At 44.9% G+C, this 12,270-nt stretch overlaps 1 protein-coding gene across 7 annotated transcripts in view; it reads right to left on the bottom strand.

The window, feature by feature from the left end:
• The window catches only part of TXNRD1 (thioredoxin reductase 1), an 87,905-nt gene that overhangs the window by 58,716 nt on the left and 16,919 nt on the right, over positions 1 to 12,270 (bottom strand). The window contains exons 1-2 of one of the 7 annotated variants that reach the window (XM_070600763.1): positions 6,051 to 6,486; positions 4,572 to 4,669 (exon numbers count right to left, since the gene is read on the bottom strand). The exons of 1 other annotated variant lie outside the window; for it this stretch is intronic. The gene's annotated coding sequence lies outside the window, so the exon portion shown is untranslated. Of the gene's footprint in view, positions 1 to 4,571; positions 4,670 to 5,968; positions 6,487 to 12,270 lie in introns of those variants that run through there. 5 more of the 7 variants (XM_008524924.2, XM_070600764.1, XM_070600761.1 and 2 more) reach the window with 5 other exon arrangements.

Below are 12,270 nucleotides of genomic sequence, written 5' to 3'. Positions count from 1 at the left end.
TTATAAGATTTAAAGTCTAGTGTATAGTAGACAGTCAATAAATAGTAGCTACTATCATTAACAGACATGTTTACTTAAATATTTGCTGAGGTCTAATATAGGCCTGGGATCACAGGCACAAAGAATAAGACTAACTCTCCACTTTTGATAAGTAAGTCAAAAAATTATCATTGGCAGGATTCCTCCTTTTCCGGAGATAAGACTGTGGGAGTGCTGTGGGAGTACAGAGTAGGGACGAAGGGGCAAACCTGGCCTTGTACTCTGTAACAGGTAGGCAGTTGGAAAAGTGTGTTTGAGCAGGAAGAGAAGTCAGGAACTGAAATAAAGAACAGAAGGAGGGGCCAGCCCGGTAGCACAGTGGTATATGTGCACATTCCGCTTTGGTGGCCCATGGTTCGCCAGTTCGGATGCCAGGTGTGGACACGGCACCACTTGGCAAGCCATGCTGTGGTAGGCGTCCCACATATCACATAGAGGAAGATGGGCACGGATGTTAGCTCAGGGCCAGTCTTCCTCAGCAAAAAAAGAGGAGGATTGGCAGCAGATGTTTGCTCAGGGCTCATCTTCCTCAAAAAAAAAAAGAACAGAAAGGGGGCCGACCCCCTAGCTCAGTGGTTAAGTTGGTGTGGTGTGCTTCGCTTCACGTGGCGGCCCAGGGTTCACTGGTTCAGATCCTGGGCACACACCTACGTACCCTTCAGCAAGCCATGCTGTGGTGGCAACCCACATAGAAGGACTAGAATGACCTATCATTAGGATATGCCACTATGGGAGAAAAAGAAAAGGAAGATTGGCACCAGATGTTAGCTTAGAGGCCAGCCCGGTGGTGCAGTGGTTAAGTTCGCACGTTCTGCTTCTCAGCGGCCCAGGGTTCACTGGTTCAGATCTCGAGTGTGGACATGGCACCGCCTGGCAAAAGCCATGCTGTGGTAGGTGTCCCACGTATAAAAAAGTAGAGGAAGATGGGTATGGATGTTAGCTCAGGGCCCATCTTCCTCAGCAAAAGAGGAAAACTGGCAGTAGTTAGCTCAGGGCTAATCTTCCTCAAAAAAAAAAAAAAAGATGTTAGCTTAGGGCCTATCTTCCTCACCAAGAAAAAAGAAAGAAAGAAAAAACAGAAAGGGAACAGCTGGAGAGTTATTAAATTGCCACTCATTTCCTCATGTCTATTTAGTTAAGAGTCTGGTTTCCAGTAAATTTAGAAGTTAGGTTTGAAAGGAGACCTGCCTTTGTTTCAGTGTCTACCCCCCAGACTGGAACTTGGGGTCACCAAACCTGACTACCACATGATCACATCTGAGCTCCTCCTCCGACTGTCTGCGTAGTTCACTTGGATGTTAATCATGCACTGCTTTGTGTCTGTCATCTCTCCTATTATTGCCTTGAAGAAATTCAGTCCCATGTTGCCAGTTGTGGTCTTATCTCCCAAGACTATGACCTCAAACTACTAAAGTCTTAACTCTGTCCAGCACTTAGTATTCCAATAAGCACTTTTTCATTCACTTTGCTTTTCCTCTCAATACCACCAACAGGCATTTATACAGTGGTTTCAAAACTCTGGGATCCTGGACACTGATTACATACAAGAAAGGTTCCCTATAAGAATACTTGCAATCTTGCTCTAAGAACTAAAATATTTATGAAAGCTAGGTATGTTTGAGCAGAATCTATTCATAGTTCTTAAAACTTAGTAGCTACCTGGTTCCCATTTCCCACATGGACATACAAGCTCTGGCCACAGATGGTATATTTCCCTATTTTTCTATTCAGGTATAAAGTGTTATGTGGGGGCCGGCCTGGTGGCGCAGCGGTTAAGTTCACATGTTACGCTTTTGCAGCCTGGGGTTCGCTGGTTCAGATCCTGGGTGTGGACATGGCACCTCTTGGCAAGCCATGCTGTGTTAGGCATCCCACATATAAAGCAGAGGAAGATGGGCACGGATGTTAGCTCAGGGCCAGTCTTCCTCAGCAAAAAGAGGAGGATTGGTGGTAGATGTTAGCTCAGGGCTAATCGTCCTCAAAAAAATAAATAAACTGTTATCTGCCTGTTGAGTCACCATTTGCTACTTTCTAACTAATATCTTTTGGTATTAAAGAGAAGTCATTTGTTTGATTTTCCCCAATTCTAATTATTTAGCAACTAATCTTGACCAAACTACCTTATACATTAAAGCAAGTCTCAAACGTGGTAGTTATAAAAATTACCTGAGGGGGCGTGTTTAAAATAAATTAAAAGGCAGATCCTAGCCCCTTCCAGAGGGTTTAATTAACAAGACCTCGGGTAAGGCCCAGGCATGCATGTTTAACGACCACTCCAGGGGATTCTGTGCAGGTGGCTAGTAGACTAGTTTTTTAAAACACACTTCTTTAAAGCCTTCACCCTGTAGGTAGTCATCCACACTTATCCATTCCTTCCAGGAGGATTCTCCCTCCCTTGTCTTCTATAAGACACTGTGAAAGCAAAGCAGGTTTGGCGGCTGCTGCTGCTGTTTATTGAGGGGAAATGGAGACACAGGAAGAAAGAATATTAAGAGAAAGGACAAGCAGACCTTTTATAGGGCTCCCTCTCCATTATTTTGTTGGAATTAAAGTATGAAATCTTAACCTTTTTTTTAAGGTGTGGACTTCAGGATTATAACACTAATCCTATAAGCACTCAATTCTCCACTAAACAAATGCCTTTCTCCACTCAAACCCAATGTTTCCTAAAGGTTTTCAGAAACCAGTATTTAGCCCCAAATGTGGGCAACAACTGCTAGAAATTTCAAACTAGTAGCCCTTACATCTTGTTGTGTGTCTTGTTCCATTTCTTTGTACCCATTAAGAACCAAAAGTAAATCAAATGATACAAAACAGAGTGGTAAGTTTACTTAAAAGAGATGTACTAAATGATTTCTTTTTACTTTAATTATGACCTCGTGGTATGCTTTTTATTCATGGCACTGCACTAAATGTCTGAAATTAACTATGATTGTATGGAATTGAAAACTTCAGACCATATCAATAAAGTGGGTCCAAAGCTTCTAAAAACAGTGATTCTTTTTACTCCCATTGGTGTTAAAACCATGACCACATGTAGAATTTATATAAAGATCAAATGCCTATATAACTCTTTAAGTGCAAATTTATGACACAGGTAGACCAAACAGAATAATCAGACAGGAAGGAATATTAATAGATATTTGTCTCATTTTACTTGCAAACCAAAGGTGTGGGTAACACAATATTATTTTAAATCAGGCTAAAAGCCTTTTTATCTCATTTTAATTATTTTCCATTAATTTGCTATTTGTCTTTGAAGTCTATTCCCACTTCCAATACCCATTCTTTAAAAAAGTAAGACTCTTGGGCCAGCCCTGTGGCCGGGTGGTTAAGTTCATGAGCTCTGCTTCAGTGGCAGGGGGTTTGCCAGTTCAGATCCTGGGCACAGGCCGACGCACCGCTCATCAAGCCATGGTGAGGCAGCATCCCACATAGAAGAACTAGAATGACCTACAACTAGGATATACAACTGTGTCCTGGGGCTTTGGGGAGAAAAAAAAGAGGAAGATTGGCAACAGATGTTAGCGCAGGGCCAATATTCCTCACACAAAAAAATAGTAATAAGACTTTTAGAAGAAAGAAAAGACAGTAAATAAAAATGCAAATTAATTGTTAATATCCTTTCTAAAGGTGCACACATCTAAACAGATTTTTACATTTAACTGAAGCCTCAGGTTTACTTCTAAGGAGGCAATGTTCAAGTGTGAGTTCCATTTCTTAAAAATTAGATACAAAAAGACAAGGCCAAAAAACAATCAGCAAAAATTAGAGCAGATGTATCAAGGTGATGGAATTATGAGGCTTTCTAACCCGTAACAACCACACCTGATGTAGAACATCATCCACGTTGTGCATCACCTTGAACACACTCACAGCCTCCCAGCACTGCGCCAATACCACAGGCCATGGCCATGCACCCCTCGGTAGATGGTCGGTCCTAAGGGAGGACTGCCACCGGCCAAACCCAAGAGTTATTTCCTTCCCTCCGCCCAGCTCTTAACTCTGGACTAGAAAACGACACCTGAAGGGAAATGAACTCCCTCCAGGAGCTGCCTGGTTGCTGTCCTCAGAGCCCGGGGTTTCGGGTTTCCTCCCCAGGGAATTAAAGAGGAAGATGCAGGCACCGACAAAGACGAGCATTTCCTGGTCCCCCTTTCTCAGCAATTCTCCAAACTACTCACTTTCAGCAGTTTACACTGTTGCTAAAAATTTTTAAGTAATTTAGATTTACTGGGAGGGAAAGAAAGGGAAAACAGGAGAAAAAGAACACTTTTAAAAACGTAGTTTACAAGATGAAAAGAGTTACATACTCCCCCCCCCCAAGCGGCTCTGGTTCAGAAATTTACCCATCAGTCCCATCAACTCGGGCTGACACGTGAGCCGGCGCCTGTGCGCCTCTGTGTCGATGCCTAAGCACGGGCTCCATGCGCATCCACCCCGGCTCTGAAAGCAGGGCTGCGACCTCGATGGCCTCCGTGAGCTCACTCCCCGCTCAGGCCGGTAACAGCAACGTTCAGGCTCCCACCTACCTTCAGGGTTGGACCATGGCCGCCCAGCTTTCTCCGTTTCACAAACACGGTTTCCGAGGTGAGTTGGGAGAGCGCTCCCTCGAGGCCGCGCCCGTCCTCTGTGGCACAAAGCAGAGGGCAGCGGGACAGGCCTGCCGCCGGGGCCGCGGCGGGAAGGGCGCGGGGCGGGGCTTCCGTGGCCCCGGCGCCCCGCCCCCCCCCGCCCCGCCCCGCGCCCCGCCCGGGCAGGGCCAGGGATCCCGGGCCGCACACCTGCACGCGCCTGGAAACGGGCAGACAGCTCACCGAAGTCTCGCTAAAATTAAACGTCCTCCTTCCCCAGTAAATCCGGAATTCAGAAAGGCCTCAAAAGGAGGCTTAATGCACAATTCCCTCAGCCTTTATAAAACACCTCCCAGCTTAATCCTCCTGTGAACCCTGCAACAATACAGAATGCCGAAATCCTACCTCCAGTGTTTCTGGGAAATGTGAAACCACGGGGCAAAATGAAGACACTGCCCACTCAGGGCGCTTCGACCTAAGAACCCTGAAGCCCTGCGGCAACACCTTTCGTGACAGACCCGGAGCTAAGGTCCAACTCTACAAACGGGTCAACTCAGGTGGAGGATGAGTCAGTGACGGAATTAAAAATAGATTCCAGATACACTGACATCAAGCCCATTCATGAGACAAAAACCACAGCAACACTCAAACGTATAGTTGTTTGATAATAGTAACAGCAGTTGACACTTCTGTAGTGCTCTGCATGTATTAACACAATCTTGACAACTAGCCTTTTGAAGTAGGTCCTATCAGGTCCATTTCACAGACAGGAAAACTGAGGCACACAAAAGCTGACTTGCCCAAGTTCAAGCAGCTAGTCAACAGCAGAGGCAGGATTCAAACCCAGGCAGGGTGGTGTCTGCTTTTAATCACGACCCTGTACTGCCCGAGAAAGTGAGATAAGCACGGGGTTCCACTCTTCACTGTCCTGTGACCTGGGGCAAGTCACATGATTCTCAGCCTCGGTTTCCCCACTTGTAGACATGGAGATACACAGATCTGTCAACCTCTCGGGATTTCGAGGATTCAGTGGTGTGAAAATTCCCTGAGAAGCATCCTTAAATCGTTATACTCTCTTAATGCGATTGAGGGTCTGTCAATCTATTCATCACGCTATGATCTACATTTCAAGATACAAACACTCATTTTCTCAGATATTCTGCAAACTGTACCTACAAAGAAGAGCTAAAGGAAGGAAACGGGCCGCCGACAGGGGGCCGGTCTCGCCTACCACAGGCTGAGCTCTCACGACCCGGGCGAAACCATGCCCGCGGCCCAGTAGCTCGGCCGCCTCAGCAAAGCCTCGGCCGGCTCAGCGACCCCCCGGCCACCCCCCGCCCGGGACTCGCACGCACCGACAGGCGGACGCTCCCGGCCCGACGTGCCCACAGCCTCCAGGCTCGGAGCCGGTCCGCGTGCAGTTAACCCAAAGCTTACGTGAAGGCGAGCTCTAGGCTGTCAGCCTCTCCGCCTGACTCCCACGACCTTCCGCTCCGATGCAATGCGGGACTGGAGCAAACTGAGGCGGCGGGGTTGCAGGTTTCTAGTGGCTACGAGAAGCCACGCCCTTCTCTGAACCGGCGGGCTAACAGCCAGAGTCAGAATGACAAAGCAAAAATCCACTCCTCGTGCAGCCCTGGCAACCTACGCGAATGGGTTTGGCAAAGCGAGATCTCCTAATTGGGTGACACCACATCCTCTTCCTGCTCATAGCGCCCCCAACCCAAGAAACGAGCAAAAACAATTTAAGGAACGTTTGGAACCAGAACCAAAATAAGAGTGTTTTAACTGAACAAAACTGTACTATGCCCTAGGGCAGTAACTCCAGACCTCTGCTGCCCATTGTAATCACGGGAGGATCCTGAATAATACTGCCGCCTGGCTCCCACCCACACACACACGATCTGATGTGATCCGTATTGGGTGCCACCTGGGCATCTGAGGGTTTTTTTTTATTTGATTTGATTTTTTCCTTTTTCTCCCGAAAGTCCCCCTCCCCCCGTACATAGTTGTCTATTTTTTCAGTTGTGAGTCCTTCTAGTTGTGGCATGTGGGATGCCGCCTCAGCATGGCCTGATGAGTGGTGCCATGTCGGCGCCCAGGATCCCAACCGGTGAAACCCTGGGCAGAGGAAGCGGAGGGCATGAACTTAACCACTGGCCACGGGCCGGCCCCCATCTGAGTTTTTTTAAACTCCCTGGGTAATTCCTGTGAGCCGCAAAGTTTGGGACCCGTTGCCCTAAGGTAATGGATTAGTCAGTCTGGCAACTCCCTAAAGGAAGTTATCAGGCTAGAAGAAACATCTAGTCCATCCTGACTAATCCTGGAAAGAAAATGACAAATTCTCACCAACACATAACTTCCCCTTACAGTACTTCCCCCTTAACTACTCAAGTTTTGGTCTGTCATGTTTGTTTTAAGGAAAACTGAGAGTATGTTTAACTCCAGCCATGCCAAGCCACCTGCAGCTGCCCATACTTCCCTGCTCCTACTCATTCTTACTCAGCACCTTGCACTGGAAGGTAGCGACCAATATGTGCTGAATAAATAAATGAATGTCTTTCCCACTTCTTTGTCTGGATCCTGCCAGACTGAAGCACACAGGGGTGAAAGGGTTGCTGGCTTCTTAAGGGAGCAAGAAGCCACATCTCTCTGAACTGGCAGGTAACCATAATTTGCTCCTTTGAGCTCATTCCAAAGCACAAGTTGGAGGTCTGGTGTAGCCTCTCAGCTACACACACACACACACACACACACTCTCTACACTGACACTCTTTCTGCATGATGGTTATTTAGTGAGTGCGCGCCTCACCTGACTCTGGGGTCCTTAGAAGGAGGATGGTTCTATCATATCGGTGTTCAGGAAACAATGTGATTTAAGGAGCAAAGAATGAATAACATGAGGGAAAAAAAGCAAGCTGGGACTTAGGGAGAAAACAACATTTACTCCTGGCTGCTGTGCCAAGCTGTGTATTAACTATTTTATATGCTTTATACCATCTAATCTACACAATTACAACCCACCAACTAGGGTCATAAACTCCTCATTCTTAAAAATATATAGAAACTACAGTTTATTTCAAAAGTATGTCTTAGGATAGAGAGGGATTTTAAAATCATTTAACTTGAAATAACGTACTAAAAGCAAGTGATAATGATTGATTTCTAAGAACCTTGTATGACAGAGAGGTCAGGGTTACCATAATTACCATTTTTTAACAGTATACCAGAAAAGGCTAGATAAGGCATTTTAACTTCACACTGTTCTGTTTTTTTCTGATTATTTCATTGAGGTCATAATGGTCTATAACATTGTGTAATTTCGGGTGTACGTTATTATTTATCAGTTTCTGTGTAGACTGCATCGTGCTCACCACCAATAGTCTAATTTTTATCTGTCACCATACATATGTGCCCCTTTACTGCTTTCACCCAACTCCCAACCCCCTTCCCCTCTGGTAACTACTAATCTGTTCTCTTTGTCCATGTGTTTGTTTATCTTCCCCATATGAGTGAAATCATATGGTGTTTGTCTTTCTCTGTCTGGCTTATTTCGCTTAACATCATACTCTCGAGGTCCACCCATGTTGTTATAAATGGGACGATTCTGTCCTTTTTTCATGGCTGACTAGTATTCCATTGTATATATACACCACGTCTTCTTTATCCTGTCATCAATTGATGGGCACTTGGGTTGCTTCCACGTCTTGGCTGTTGAACTTCACACTGTTCTTAAGTGAGCAAATTATAGCAGAGATGCCTAGAGTAGCTCCATGTAGGTTTTTTTTTTAAGTAAAATTTTTTTAAAACCATTTTTAAAAACCTTCTTTTCTTTGAAATCCTTCCTGCTACAGTGAAGGGCCCAGATGCCTGACCCTTGTCACAAAATACAAACTCCTTAGTTCTTTTTAGTTGCTGGTTAGTGGAAGAAGTGCTTCACCTCCCACAATTTCCCATCATACAGCATTTGTTCTAGTCATACATTTTACATCTCATGTTATTCCCCCTGCCTAAAATTATCTTCCCTCCCTAAGGGCATACTCCTTCAAAGCTCATCTGAAATGTCACCTCCTCTGGGAGGTGTTCCCTGATTCCCACCCATTGTTAATCGCTCCTTCCCTCTTCTGTGTCCCCAAATACCTAAAAATTATTACAAACCATTTAAATCCAAGAGAGCTTTGGGAAGGCAAACCCTTGTTTGATTTACCTTGTCCTCCCAGAACCTGCTTATATACAGTAAGTACTCAGAAAATGCTGGAAAAGACCCTCTATGTTCCTGAGCTGTCATCTAAGCACACTATAAACAGATCTGTGCAGGTGTTTGATCAAGGGTACTATTGCACTAAACTACTGTTCCTCTTACCATACGCCTCTCTCATACACATATACACCACACTAAGCTAGAACAACCTTTCTGACACCCTAATCTTCTCTTTTCAAACCTTCAGTAGCTCCCTAGGCCCCTCAAGTTAAAGTCCAAATGAAGTCCAAACTCCTCAACTGTACTGACTTGGCAAGGCCCACCCTTGCCTCTAGGTGTCCATACATTCTGCACCCTACTTACGCAAAACACTGGTGGAGAAAACACAGAAATTAAAAGTGATTGCACTTTACAGTCAAGAGCACAAACCTCAGTGTCCCCAAAGCTGCCTAGCAATCCTTTGCGTCTCTACTATATTTGCTTTCCCAGTTTCCAAAGTGACTATTTCATACTTACTCCTCTTTTCTCAAAACTCTAATACACCTACACCTTCCCATTAGCTCATGACCTGTTTTCTACTTTAAAAAAATAGAATCAATCAGACAGGACTCCCCCCTATTTTCCTCTCAACCCCCAAGCTGCCATATTCCCTGCCTTCACTCCTTTAATGAAGGCCAACTTCTCCACTTGTGTGCAGATTCTCATCTTTTCTTGTCTTCTGAGTCTTCAATAACTTCACTCCTGAAATTAGCCTCCCTCCTTGGCATCATCAATGTTTTGTTCTGTACCTGATCACTCCCATCATCATACAAACACACTGTAGTTTTTCTATTTAAAAAAAGCCTCCCATGTGCCCAACCCCATGGTTACGACTCCATTTCATTGCTCCCCTTCACAGGGGACAAAAAACTTTTTTGAAAGAATTCTTTGTAGAATTCTGAAGTAGAATAAAGTAGTGTGTGTGTGTGCGGTGGGGAGGGGTCCAGGAAAGATCTAAGAATATGGCACTTGAGCAGAGACCAGAGGGAAACAAGGGAGCAGGCCATAAGAGTATCTGGGGGGAAATCTGTGGAAGCAGAGGAAACAGGAAGTACTAACGCCTAAGTGGGGAGCCTGCTTGACTTGTCCAAAGATCTGTAAGGGAGCCAGTGGGTCTGAAGCACAGTGAGCAAGGAAGAAAGCAGTAAGCAGTGAGGTGGGAGGAGTAGCCAGGGGTCAGATCCCAAGGGCCATAGTCAGGACTTTGGATTTCATTCTAAGTGTGATAAGAAGCCAGAGTGTTGAGAGAGGAAAGGGAAGTGATCTAGTTCCTGTTCTAAAAGGATTGCTCTGCTGTGTGGAGAACAGCCTAAGAGGGCGGAAGGGACTTAGAGTAGAGGAACATAGACCAGTTAGGAAGTTACTGTGGTGGTCCAAGCTAGAGATGATGAAGGCTTGGATTAGTGAGGGAAGATGTATTTGAAGGTAAAGCTAATAATTTTTGTAGATGGAGGGCATGAGAGATGTAAAAGAGAGAAAAATCAGTGATGAGTCCAGAGTTTTGGCCTTGGCAACTGGGTAAATGGAGGCACTCTTTAATGAAAAGGGGGAACACTCAGGGAGGAGGAGGAAAGATGGCACTGCAATGCAATGGAAAGCAATAGTTTGGGACAAATCCATAGTGTGGTTTGAGAGACCTATTAGTTATCCAAATGGAGGTGTTGAGGAGGCAGTTGGACATGCAAATCTGGAATTAAGGCAAGAACTCAGGGCTAGAAATAAAAATTTGGGAGTCAAATATAAAACATACTCAATGCCATGTATATTAGTTAGGGTTCTGCAGAGAAATAGAACCAATAAGATGTATATATAGAGAGAGAGAGATTTATTTTAAGGAACTGGCTCATATGATTGTGGGGGCTGGCAAGTCTGAAACCATAGGGCAGGCTGGCAGGCTGGGATTCCAGCAGGAGTCGATGTTGCAGTCTTGAGTCTGAAGGCAGTCTGGAGGCACAATTCCTTCCTCTTCAGGAGACCTCGATCTTTTCTCTAAGGCCTTCAACTGTCTGGATGAAACTGACTCACATCATGGAGGGTAATCTGCTTTACTTAAAGTCTGCTGATTTCAGTGTTAATCACATCTAGAAAGTACCTTCGCGGCAACATCAAGAATGGTGTTTTTGTTTTTGTTTTGTTTTAAAGATTTTATTTTTCCTTCTTCTCCCCAAAGCCCCCCAGTACATAGTTGTATATACATATTTTTAGTTGTGGGTCCTTCTAGCTGTGGCACATGGGACGCAGCCCCAGCATGGCTTGATGAGCAGTGCTAGTTCTGCACCCAGGATCCGAACCCTGGGCCGCTGAAGTGGAGTGCACAAACTTAACGACTCGGCCACGGGGCCAGCCCCTAAACTGGTGTTTGACCAAACAACTGGGCACCAACTTGACACATAAAATTAACCATCACACTATGGGACTAGCTGAAATTACCCCGGGAGTCAATATATTTAGAGAAATGAAGACAGTCCAGGACTGAGCCCTGGCAAACTGCAAAGGAGGAGAAGAGTCCAGCAAAGGAGCTTGAGAAGGAGCTGGAGGGAGGCAGAAGGAAAACCCAGAGAAGGTAGTGTCTCAGAAGCCAAGGAAAAAGTGCTCTAAAAAAGAAGATCAACTATATCAAGTGCTGCTGAGAAATCCTGCAAGATAAGGACGGAGTCATAGAAGTCATTGCTGAATTTTATGAAAATGATGGGGGGAAAGAAAGCCCAATTAGAGAAAATTCAAGAAGAAACAGAAAATAAGGAAGTAGAGGTAGTAAGTAGGTATAGCCAACTTTTTCAAGGAGTTTTGCTATAAAAACAGAAAAATGGGAAAGTAGCTGAAGAGGGATGTAGGGTCAAGGAAGGTTTTTTGTTTCATGTAGAAGGAAATTATTATAGCATGTTTTTCTGCTGAAGGAATCATCCAGTAGAGGGAAATCTGGCAATTTCCAAGGAGGAAGGGAGTGAAGGGAGATCATTCCAGAAGTACAGTCCTTTGAATATACATCTATTATGCAACATAAACTTTTAAGTCAAATCTAGGTTCTACCACTGACAAAAGAATCAAGATACTCAGCCTCTCAGCTTCTTCATCCTCTTTCTACAAGGCCCCTGTGACCCTTCTACTCTTTATCTCACCAGAACCTCCCCTTAATCTCTATGCCACAGCCGTTACCCCTTTTAAATCTCTTTAATTACCCAACCACGGGGCTTTGCTAACTCCCAATCACTCATCAAATCTTAGTTCAACATGTCTTCCCTAAGGAAGCTTGTTAAATAGGTCAAATCCCCCTATGAAATGCCCTGTGTTACCATATATTCTTTCTGCTTAGTACTTAACACAGTTACAATTATCTGTTCGTTTATGATTATCTGATCAATGTCAGCCTCCTCCTCTAGAACAGACAGTTCAAGAGAACTTTCTGTGATGACAGGA

The sequence above is a fragment of the Equus przewalskii genome, chromosome 29, assembly GCF_037783145.1.
Source record: "Equus przewalskii isolate Varuska chromosome 29, EquPr2, whole genome shotgun sequence".
NCBI lineage: Eukaryota > Metazoa > Chordata > Mammalia > Perissodactyla > Equidae > Equus > Equus przewalskii.
The sequence above is the reverse complement of the archived record's forward strand: the minus strand, read 5'-3'. Positions and strand labels throughout refer to the sequence as shown.